The following is a 10,216-nucleotide window of genomic DNA, read 5'->3' as shown; positions in this document are numbered from 1 at the left end:
CTTTTCTTGATCCCTACCTCTATGTAAATTATGGACAAAGGATCCACTTTAATATTCATCCACTTTATTGAAGTTTCAAGAGTTCAATCTCAAGTGGGAGCCATGAACTCAAAAATAGTCTAACAAGAAACAACACATTGTCTAAATCTAACTTATTTTCTCACACCTAATATATTACCTCAAAACAACTATCACACTGAAAGTAAAAGTCTTAAAACATATTACATTACTCAAATCTAATGCTAAATTTCAAGCTTTAAACCATGTAATGCTACTATCACAATGAAATGTTCATATTCTTCACAAAATAGTGTTGCAAAGCTCTATTCTCATTATTTCAAATTCTTACTATACATACTAACTTAAAGATTCGAGCCTTCTATCACATTTGATGCCATATCCCAAATTTTTAGGGCCTATTGGTCGATCTCCCACTTCCTATCTTCTCAAGGATCCTATGTAACTAAGTTGCATGCAACATTTGCCATTATTGCAAATGTTGTCATGACAACTTTGTAACAACATTTGGGATCTTTGCCATTATAACTTCATCCTACTTCTTAAGACCGCTAACCTCTATATTCTAAGGAAACAACATCATTTATGACCATTAATCATCTTTCTAACCTCATTCATGTGTTTAGAATACATTTAAGACTCAAATCCAATGCCAACCCTCTAAGCCTAAGAAATTTAAATGCTATTAATAATGACTATTTTGGTGACCTTAGTCCTAATGAATAACTCGCCTAGTCCATAATGAAATGACCTTCTAAGATCTAAATCTAAATACACAACTCATCCTACCAATTTGACTTAGCTAATGTCATAAATAAGTAAAAAGATCAAAACTATGGAGGTTAGCCTAGGTGTGCTCTTGCACTAGAAAATTTGGCTTGTACTTGGTCTTGAGAACTTTAGGTTATTGAAGATTAGTTGTCTTGCATCCTTTTTTGTTGTATCTAGATTAGAAGAAGCAAGGGAAAATATATGTTATGTTGGAATTTATGATAAATAACATTGTAAAAGGGAGTGAAGATAAATTCCAAGGTATACCTAATTAAACCTTATAGAGTTTGAAGGGGAGAAGACTAAGATGTCTGGTTAGTTGGCCCTATTGACTTGCAATGAATTACCTATAATGGGTTTTATCTAATTCTTAGTTTTTCTCTTGCATTCTCTTAATGTAGTTGAAATCCTATCAAATAAGGGCCCAAAAAAATGGTGACTCTACTGGGGAAATACAATCAAAGCATTATTCAATAAATTACAAAGTGTGTATGCCAGATTAGTGTATTGTCATGGATAGAGTAAGCTCACCTCAATGTATAAGGAGTCTGTTAGACTCAGATTGTGGACCATAATCCTAGTACAAGTGTGACATTCCCACTACTCATGTTGAACCATTGAAGTAAGTCATGTCTCTTAAACTCTCAGGTTAACAATTGGGTGCAGTGGTGTGTTTTCTTTTATAGATTCTCAAGGTTTGTCATTAAAAGGTATATTCCCTTAGTGGGTGGGGACTCGGTCAAGGTTTCAAAAGCTAGTGCTAGTTTAATATTATAGAAAATGGCTAACAAAAGAAGAAATATGAGATCTCATACAAAAGAAAACCCTGGGGTCCCATTGTATACGAAGTTACCACAGGTCAGTAGAAAAAATAGTTCAAGGAAAAAAGAGAGAATCAATTCATACTTGGAAACCTAGGGATAGTCTTGGAAATCATCCATTGTATTAGCCTCTAGAAGAAAATAAGACTTCATTTTTAAGTTATGGTTCTAAAAAATACTAGGTTTCTCAGTGATCTATTTAGAACCCCTTTTCAAAATGTAGAAGCTTACCAAGGAAAAAATTCTCATCAATACAAGACATAGTTTTTCAATTAGGTGGATCTAAAGGAAAGAACCAACGTCTAATATCAAAAAACATTCATCCAGTCAGATCTACTCATGAAAAAACTCCATTCACAAAGAGAAATATCATTAATCTAAGTGATCCCATAGAATCTTAAGCTACAAAAATAGATCATGGTGATTTATTGGTTGAAGTGGAGGCTCTTAGAAAGAAAGTCGCTGAGGAGGATACCAAAATCATACATTTGGAGAACGAAAAGGAAAAGATCACTGTGAATACTCTTTTAGAAAGAGAGGATCTACTTAGAAGAATGGCTATGCTCAAAGAGAATAATAAGATGTTAGAAGAGAAGTCTTCATCCTTACACTCAAATATAGATCTCAGAGAGATGAGATCTAAAGTTCAAGAACAAAAATGTACCCTGCATGAGAAGGAAGGACATGTTGTCACACAAGTCCAGCCATATAAGTCTATTGAGGAAAGTAGAGTTGAAGCAAACATAGTGGACCTCGCCACTGAAGTTTTTGATAAAGGAAAAAAAAGGTTGTGGGAATTTAGATAAATGAACCCACCATTACATCTAAAGGTACTCAAAATATGTCTAAAGTTGATTTGGAGTTGGAAAAGGAAAAAAGGGAAAGAGAAGATTTGGCCAAAGAATTGGAGAACATGGAGAATGAAGCTCAAGTTGTAGAAATGAAAAGGAATATGCAATTTTTGAAGTCTACTTCTAATATAACCATGGGGTGAGCTCAAGCTTCACAAGTATGTCTTCTAATCCATTTTGTGGTCCAAAGTTAAGTAGCATAGGGATCCCCCAGTCAGGGCCAACCTTTTCTTCTACTATAGTAGGTCAGAAAAATATAGGACAACAAGAAAAATCAACTATACAAACTCAAGCTATTGGGCCTAGTTCCACAATTATTTTAGGATTTTAGAGAAAGCCAATATACATGGAAAGGTATAAACATATATCTTTCATTGGTATTCTTGGTTATCCTAATCCCATTCCAAATGAATTAAGAGATATGGTTTTAAAGTTTTATGGAAACAATGCAATCAGTGGTGAGGAACATCTTATGAAATTCATTGACATGTTAAATGACTATGAGGTAGAGTATGAAGATGTTGTTAAAGTTGTTTGTGCATTCACTCACATAACATGCTAGGGATTGGCTTATAAGGCTCCCTGATGATAGTATGAATTAATGGGATGACTTAGAAAAATGTTTTAAAGAATATTATGGAGATAATACCAATGCCAATTTTGTTTTGAATGAGTTTAACAACATCAAGAAGAATCAAAATGAGTCCAAATTTGATTTTAATGTTAGATTCCAAAAGGGCATGTACAAGTTGTTCCAAGTCATGAGACTAAATGAAAATGTATGTTTAACTACATATTTCAATGCATTTGATAGCAAGATGGCATATATGTTAAGGGATAAAGATCCTAAATCACTAAGGGATTATTTTAGAGTGGTTGTAAATATTGAAAATAATAGAAGAGCTTTAGTAAATTTGGGAAGAAGAGATGACACAAAATTATTCAATCCTTAGGGAAATAAGAAAGAAGGTTACAAAATTATTGTAAAAAAGAAGCCTGAAGAGGATAAAATGGATCAAATATTGAGTCTACTAAAACACATGAAACCTACAATTGGAAATGTCACTAAGAAAAATATTGGAGAGAAGCCTTATTATAGTAATTTTAGTAGACAAAATAGATTGCAAAACTTCCCTTAATACACACAATGGAAGGATGGGAAGCCTATTAGCAACTCAACACAAGCTGCAAATGGGAAAAGTACACCCGATCCACTGCAAAGGAGTTCTATGAATGTTTCTAAAGAAGTTCCTTGGTGTATGGTTTGTTAATCTCCTCATTCCCCTAATTATTTTATTGTAATTATATCCATCTTTGCATCCCAACATTTGGAACCAAAGAAAGTTATGGATGAAGAAAGTCACGATGACATGTCCTGCTAATTTGGTCAGTTCCTATTGTGATTATGATGAATCAGATTTGGAAGATCCTAAATTGGATGTGAGTAATTAGAGAATTGCATATGAGATTTATCACCAAAAAATCTTCTTAGATAGTGAAGAAATTTGACAACTAAGCATGTTATATGGTTTTAGATGATTACCATATAAAACTAAGGAAGTCGTCCAGAGGAGATTAATAAAATAACTGCAGAGATGGTACCTCAAGTCCAAAGTATTTATAATTTAAGGAATAGGACAACAAATAGTAATCCTATCAAAACATCTGGCACTTTCATTAAAGATGTAACCCATAAAGAAGAAGATGCTGAAAAAGGGAAAAAAATGTGTTGGTTGTTAAGGTAAAATAATTTAAGAACAAAAAATGGGAACCCAAAAAGGATAGTTCTATTCAAGATCTATGTAAAAGAGGAGAAGTTCTAGAAGTAAAGAGTCTCGAACCAAATGCAGATAAACAAGTCGAGAATGTTGTTGGTCAGCCTCATGAAGATAAAGGTATGCTTATCCATGTTCCTCCACACAATCCTATTGATATGATGACCATATTGTCACAAATTACTGTAAATGTTCCTTTGTCTAAAATGTTTAGAATAGAGGAACATACAAATTAGGCTCTAACAGGGTTGGGAGGGATTGGAAAGTGTATTATTCCTATAAACAAGACACCATTGGAAGATAAGAACCACAATATACCCAAAATAAAGGAGGATGAACATAGGGTAGTATCTCAGATTCCACCTATACATTTGGACAATTCTCCAAGAGCCGATATTAAAAAAAGTGACCCTTTTTTCTTGAGCCTGATTATAAATGGTAAAACTATAAAAAATTGCATGATTGACTCTGGTGCCTCAAATACTGTCATGCCTTTTAAGGTCATGGAGTAACTTGGTTTGAAAGTAGATACTAAGTAGGGAAGATGCTATGCTCTAGATTATAGAGAAGTCCTTGTCATAAGCACCATTAATGCATTTCCATACAAATTAGTTGCATATCTTGAAAGTGATCTCACCATGAGTGTTTTAGTAGTGGATATTCCTCCTCAGTATGGTATCTTGTTATCAAGGAAATGGAGTGCTACTATGGGGGGTAGTTTGTACAATCTACTTATCATTTTTCAGTTTCCATATTGGTTATAAAGCCATTAAGATAAATAGAGAGCCTAGGGTAACCCACATGATAGAAGAAGACATAGACAATGGCACCACATGCTTCTTCGATACTAACATAAATACCTTTAGAGCTGAGGTAATGGTTCTAGAAAAGAAGAAAACCCCACATTGATTGAACAAGAGGTGGATAAATGTTTCAATTCAGAGGAAGTATGGACTATTTTTCTTATCATGCTAGTTCCAAGGAGTGAGAAGGGATTGGAGTGGTGTTTATTTCCCGAGATAATAATTTTTTTAGATACTCTTTTACTTAAAGCTTTACATGTACAAATAACATAGTAGAGTATGAAGCACTCCTATTGAGACTAAAAGTAGCTTCTATACATTGTATAAAGAAGTTACATATTATTGGTGATTCTAAGTTAGTAGTGTCTTAGGTTAGGCAAGCATATGCATCAAAAAATAAAAGGCTGAAATAATATAGAAATACTATCTGGGATGAAATTGAAGCCTTTGATGCATTCATAATCATCTTGATGGATAGGACAAATAATAAGATGATAGACCTTTTGGAAAATATTTCTATCAAACCAAATGATATGTCTTTCATAGGGGTATCTAAAATTGAAACACTAACAAGGCCTTCAATACTTGACAATGTTTGAAATTGGCAAGTATTTGAAGACGAACAAGACATATTAAAGTTCCTCCAAAGTGAAGACAAATACCATGGACAAAAATTGGATTACAATGCTTTGGTTGAGACTATAGATGTGAAGAATATAATTTTTGGACAAGAAATCTTGAAACTCAAGATAAATAAGGTACCTAAAGGACTAGTTGTATTAGATAGTGTCTTTGACAATCAAGACAAAGTTCAATCAAAAGTTAGTAATAAAAATCCAGAGGAATTAGAGGCAATCAATCTTGGAACCATTGAATCTCCTAAGACGGTCTATATAGGTAAGAAGTTATCTCCCACTATACAAAAATCTCTAATTGATTTATTGATAAAGTTTATACATGTTTTTGCATGGTCATATGATGACTTAAAAGCATATAGGGAAGACCTTTTCAAACATGATATTCCTTTGAAAGAAAATGTTAAACCTTTTAGGCAAAAACATAGGCCCATTAATCTCACCTTAGCCCCAAAAATGCAAGAAGAATAGATGAAACTTAGGGATGGAGGAATTATAAAGCCTATCAAACATTCCACATGGGTTTCAAATTTGTTGCTTGTTAGAAAAAAGAATGGAGATATTAGGTTGTGTGTAGATTTTAGGAACCTAAATATTGCTTCCCTAAAAGAAAATTATAGTTTTCCAAATATGGAGGCAATGTTGCAGTAGGTCATGCGTTCAAAATTGATGTCAATGATGGATGGGTTCTTGGGCTACAACTAGGTGTTAGTAAATGAAACCAAGCAATATAAAATTGTCTTTGCAACACCCTTGGGTACTTATGTGTATTTTAGAATGCCTTTTTGCTTAACCAATGCTAGAGCAACTTTCAAGAGAGATATGGATGTTGCTTTTACAAACTTTATAGATAAATTTATGGTACTAGTGTACTAGGATGACTTGATTTCTTACTCCAAGAATACAAATGATCACTGTAGACACTTAGAGAATTTTTTTATAAAAGATTTAGAGTATGGAGTTTCTCTTAATCCAAGGAAATGTGCATTTGGAGTGGAAAAAATCCATAGACCAAAAAATGTGGAAGTAATTTAGTCTATCTTAGGACATGTCAATTTGTGGAGAATATTTGTAACAAATTTTGCTGAAATCAGTGGACCAATTTCTAAAATGCTGAAGAAAGGAGCAAAGATCAAATGGAATGGGGAACCCTAAAGTGCATATCATATTATCAAAGAAGAATTAATAATGCACATGTATTAAGAATCCCATATTATAGTAATTTCATGCACATTTTCTATTTGTCCTCATTCTACACTATTGTAGTGGTATTACTCCAAAACAAGGAAGAAGGATTTGAATAGCCCATTTCATTTTTTAGCAAGTCTCTTCAAGCTATTTAGCTTCAATATGACATAAATGAGAAGCAAGCTTATGCTTTGGTGAAAGTAGTTTAAGCCTTCAAATGCTATTTGGTAGGTGCTACAGTCACACCTTTTCTCCCAAGTCCTATTGTTAAGGATTTTTTTCTCTTAGCAAGAAGTTTTTGGCATGAGATATAGGTGTATCAATAGGATAAAAGAGTTCAATATTGATATCTAGATCAAAAAGTTGGTATGAGGTCAAGGTTTAGAAAAACTTATGGCACAATCAAATTTGGATGCAAACCAAATAAATATTATAGATGATGACCATCACCCATATATTTGTGATATGGATTAGTGTGATTGGTATAAGACCATTATTCATTTCTTGAAGTATATGTTTTCCCCACTTGCAATGAATGACAATGAGAAGATATCCTTGAAACTCCCAGCTATTAAATACATTGTTGTTGAAGGGAAATTGTAGTGGAGAAATATTGAAGGGGTATTCTTAACATGTGTTGACAAGGAGGAATCAATCAAAATTCTAGCTAAGATGCACAATCAAGTGTGTGGTGGTCATTATATGGCCAAGACAACAATACACAAGGTGATGAGATCTAGTTTTTAGTGGCCAACTTTGTTCAAAGATGCTCATGAATTGGTGAAGAAGTGTGACATGTGTCAAAGATTTGCTAGTAAATTAATTTGTTCTGGAAATATGCCATTGAGACCAGTGGAGATACATGCCCCTTTGCAACAATAGGGCATTGAATTCATAGGTGAAGTAGCTAATAAGTCAAGTGGTAGTCACTCATGGATTTTGGTTGCTACTGATTACTTTACAAAATGGGTAGAGGCTATCCCAAATAGGTGGTCAATTAGTAAATTTGTAAGTGATTTCCTTTTAAATAATATAATTGCTAAGTTTGGATGTCTAGAGAATATTGTAACAAACAATGCTATTTGCTTCAAGTTTGATGAAATTGTTCAATTTTGTGATAAATATAGCATAACCAAGTCAACTTCTTCTCCATAGCACCCACAAGGAGATGGACAGGCTGAGCCTACAAATAAGAGTCTATTGGAGATTATTAAGAGGATCTTAGATGAAAACAAGAAGGCTTGGGACTCAAAATTACCCTTGGCTATATGGATAGACATGGTAATAGTCAAGAAAGCCATTGGATTAGCACCTTTTTATTTAGTGTATGGAATCCAGGCTAGATTACCCTAGAATAATTTGATGGATATGTATAAGTTTATCCAAAAGTATGATGGTGATATGATAGATGATATGAAGTAAAGGATTGATGAGCTCATTGGACTGAATGAACATACAAGAGAGGCATCAACAAGAAATGTCAAGTTACAGTTGCAAGTAAAGTACTTGTTTGACAAGAGGACAATATATAGAAAATTTGAGCCTAGTGACTTGGTATTAATGTAGAATGCAAGGTTGAAAGACAAAGGGAAACATCGTAAGTTTGATCCTATGTGGCTTGGACCTTATCCAATTATCTCCAAGTTGGGGGAAGATTCATACATGTTGAAGGAAATCTTTGGTAAAGCTCTTGAACTACCAAATCATGGATAGTTCTTGAAGAAGTATTTATGTTGAGAAGTACTTTTCTTTCCATAAACAATAAGACAGTTTTGTACATCATGTAAACCATGTATATAGGCATATTTTCTTTTGTATTTTGTTTTATTTTGTGTTTCTCTCCATAGCATTGTCAGGAGTGTGGTCTTCTCTAACCAAATTTTTTGAATCATTGTGTGAACAGGAGAGTCTACCATCCCTAGAAAGAGCCACTATTAATGTGTTTCTCCAGAGTATTTTTTTCTCTCTTACATCTTAGGGTTTCCTTGTTCATGTACTAATGCCTTGTGTTGTCCCTTTATTGAACAAAACCCTAGTTGCAAGGGTTTTAAGGTTGAAACTCTAGGTCAATTTTGAAAATCCCCCCAATCCTTCTATTTATTTGTTACTTTTTTGTTTCACTTAAAGAGGGCATATCCACTACTGCATTCTGTTATAAACCTAGGCACTATTATCTTTAAGTCATGACCCTATGACTTTTGTTTTAAATATGTCTATGACTTAAACTTAAGACAAGGGTTTTTCCTAAATGGTAGGGATGCTTGTGTGTATAACCTAAGTATTAATCTTTCTGTCATGCGTGGTCAACCTTCTTAATTAATTATTAAACCTTGGTCCTAAATGTCTTTTACATTTTTTGGTTTTGAGTGCACAAGATGGTGGGACCTTAGATCAATGACATGTGTCTCCTCTCAAGATTTGACATTTCTTTTAGTGAGAACACATGATGTTTCCTCATGGCTGATGGCTAGGCTAGATACCTTTCCTTTTGAGCCAGTAGTCGAAACAAATAAATGACCACCACTTATTTGCTAGATATCCCTTCTTGAGTAGTGATGTAATGCGATGGTGATGCATGTTCAAGAGATGAGCTCGTGTTATTTCAAATATAAAGTTGAAGATCAATGATCCTCTTTAACTTGCAACCCCTTGAAAGAGTTATAAAAACAAAGCATAATGTAGCCACATGGAATAAGACTCAAGCTCAAGTTGTTCAGTGGGACCAGTTCCAGTGAAAATTAATTACATTTTGATTGGTCTATGCATGTCTACATTAGTCAATAAGAATGAGTGTGAGATAAGAGTTGTACAATACAGATGCCAAAATTTTGCCACATGGACACAAGGATTTGGTTTTCCTTTATGATCTAGTGGGTCCCCTCCATTTGAAGTCAATGACTATCATGATCTCTCAAGCTCTAACAAAAGTTATAGTGGGGAAGCAAGATCATGATATATGTCTTGATCAATAGGAAGGATTTTCAGAGGGACCTAAGGAGTTAGTAGGGACCTGACTTGGGCTATGTGGATAGTGTTAACAAGTCAAATCATGTAGGAATCTATAGTATTAATCCTAAAGATGATCAGATGACCCATGTTGTCTCGCAAGGGATTTTTTTTTTCCCATGGTGATGAAGTGCAATGCCTCCACATGTCTACCCCATACCAAGGTATTATGTTACCACTTAAAAGAGAGAATTGTGAATGAGGGATAAATAAATGATGGTGACTTAATCACACAATGAAGATCAACCATCCATGTGTTTAGGAATAGAAAGTAAATCAACAATTCATGTGTTATCTCAAGGTTTTGGTAGTTGTATGGCAATGAAACATGATGTTGCCACATGTCCT

Source organism: Cupressus sempervirens, chromosome 10, assembly GCF_028749045.1.
Source record: "Cupressus sempervirens isolate cs-2001-9-10 chromosome 10, ASM2874904v1, whole genome shotgun sequence".
NCBI lineage: Eukaryota > Viridiplantae > Streptophyta > Pinopsida > Cupressales > Cupressaceae > Cupressus > Cupressus sempervirens.
The sequence above is the reverse complement of the archived record's forward strand: the minus strand, read 5'-3'. Positions refer to the sequence as shown.